General features: G+C 39.8%; 1 protein-coding gene across 2 annotated transcripts in view; it reads left to right on the top strand.

Moving 5' to 3' along the window:
* tns3.2 (tensin 3, tandem duplicate 2) overlaps positions 1-2,500 on the top strand; it is a 58,033-nt gene that overhangs the window by 6,238 nt on the left and 49,295 nt on the right. The gene's annotated exons all lie outside the window — the stretch shown is intronic.

The following is a 2,500-nucleotide window of genomic DNA, read 5'->3' as shown; positions in this document are numbered from 1 at the left end:
AGAGGTAACCTTGTAGTCTCGCTGACACACACACACACACACACACACACACACACACACACACACACACACACACACACACACACACACACATGTGAGCATGCGAGCGTGCATGCCACACGTTCATTCCACTTCACATACACACACACACGCACAAAAAGGCACACACACATGCACACACGCGCTCGCAAGCACGCACGCACATACACACACACAGGCAAACACACGCACGCACACGCACACGCACACACATGCACAAATAAGTGCACACACACACACACAGACACGCACGCACACTCGCACACACACACACACACACACACACACACACACACACACACACACACACACACACACACACACACACACAGACACGCACGCACACACGCACACACACACACACACCTGGTGAGGAAAGACTTGGCAGGTCTTTATTTTCTTTTGCCCGTTCTCTGTAATATGTCCTTTAAACACAGAGGGTCTTTGTGTGAGCCGGGCGTTGGTGTGTGTGTGTGTGTGTGTGTGTGTGTGTGTGTGTGTGTGTGTGTGTGTGTGTGTGTGTGTGTGTGTGTGTGTGTGTGTGTGTGTGTGTGTGTGTGTGTGTGTGTGTGCGTGCATGTGCATGTGTGTGTGTGTATGGTAGAGAGAGAGTGCATGTGTGTGTGTGTGTGTGTGTGTGCACTGCAAAAAACGAAAATCTGTACAAGTGTAATATACTTGAATTCAGCATTTTGGTCTCATTAGACTTGTTTTTGAATGTATTTTCTTGGTAAGACTGACTATTGTTAAGATGAATTGACTTGTTTCAAGAAAATTCATCTTTTTTATCCTACCTAGATAATAAAACTGGTTCTGAGCAGCTTTTTTCTTAAAATAGAACACATACTGACAGAGTCGCATTAACAATTAGACTGTGAGTACATTTTTACTTGTTTCAAGACAATAAGACAATCCAAATGAACCTGTTTTAAGAACTGGCTCGATCTCACTAAGATATTCTAGCTAATCAACTGTGATTGCATAAAAATGAATAGGGCCAATGAGATTTCCATTCAAGATTCATAGCTTTGACATTTCTGTTGTCTGTGCAGCATTTGGCATAGCAATTTCATGATTGTAAATCTGTATCCCATCTCAATGTGTCAAACACTTGAAATTCACAGCAAAATATACTGTAGATGAATCACTAAAATATATTCAAAAAAAATAGGGAGTCCCATATCTGTGATTATTGTCTTTCCTAATTGTTCCCAAGAAACATCCATTTCAGAGATGATATTCAAAAAATCTAATCTTTGAACTGACATATGCCTCTGACGCCTTGATACCGCTGATGTGTGGCCCAATTCTTTTTCATGAGCAAATATACTGTTTGTTTGATGGGTAGGCTACTTTCGTCAATTTTGCTATGATTGTATTTATTTTATTTTTTTAAGATTGTTTTTGGTCTTTTTTACAACTTTATTGATGACAGGACAGTTTGAGAGGTGGACAGGAGGCGAATGGGTAGAAAGATGGGAAGGGGTCGGCAAATGACCCGGACCGGGAATCGAACCCGGGTCGGCCACACGGCAGACGAGTGCCCTACCAGTTGCCCACGGCAGGGCCATTTTGCTTTGATTTACAAGACATTTGCAGACATTTTATAGGCCTAATTTAATTTCGAAATTTAGAATAAAAAAATAATGCTTTGACTCTAACCTCATGCACACGTGTCTCATCAAAGTACCCAGTGTGAAGGTAAATGTTGCATAATGTTGTTTAGGGGGCACGTTGTTGTTCAGGATGCTGCTTTTTAAAGATGCTGCTCTGTCTCAGTTTTTGTAAAGTTTCCGTCATCAGAGCAAAAAAGGTTGTGAGTTATTTCACTTAATTCGATAAGATGTATAGCATGGTCCTTGCTGCTGATAAAAACAAAAGTGAATATCTTCAGAAATATCAGCATCTGTCCAGACGACATTTTTAGTTTGTTATCTATCATTAGATTCCATCGTTACACTAATTGGACATGTCTTGTATGGGCCTATTAATATGCAAACCTAGGCCTATAGCCTACCTGAAGTTATAACATCTAGATCAATATGATTTGACAAAATAAAGTGCTTCAATGCACGTTTTATTTCCTTTTGCACAACTGCAACAGCAAGGGCAACAGGTTTTTTTGTGTTCATTTAAGGCACACTCAAAAAATGTTTCTGGGTCCTAGTAAATATTAAGAAATATGTATACAAACCATTTAAGGAATATTGAAATCATATAAACACCATTTGAACTGTCCGCGTATTAACTTTTAAACAAATAATCTAAACAAATAATGTAGGCCTATGCACTTGAAAAAAGCTCATAATATTAACTGACATGCACATCACACTCCAGAACAGTAGGTGGCAGTAAGAAATGAATCGCCTATTGTCGAAACACATTTTCATTGACAGTATTTATCTTCTTCCTGCTGGCACCAAGTTGTTACCTTATTGGTACAGAAATACTGTACATACAG

Source organism: Engraulis encrasicolus, chromosome 6, assembly GCF_034702125.1.
Source record: "Engraulis encrasicolus isolate BLACKSEA-1 chromosome 6, IST_EnEncr_1.0, whole genome shotgun sequence".
Classification (NCBI taxonomy): domain Eukaryota; kingdom Metazoa; phylum Chordata; class Actinopteri; order Clupeiformes; family Engraulidae; genus Engraulis; species Engraulis encrasicolus.
This window is presented reverse-complemented; position numbering and strand designations above follow the sequence as displayed.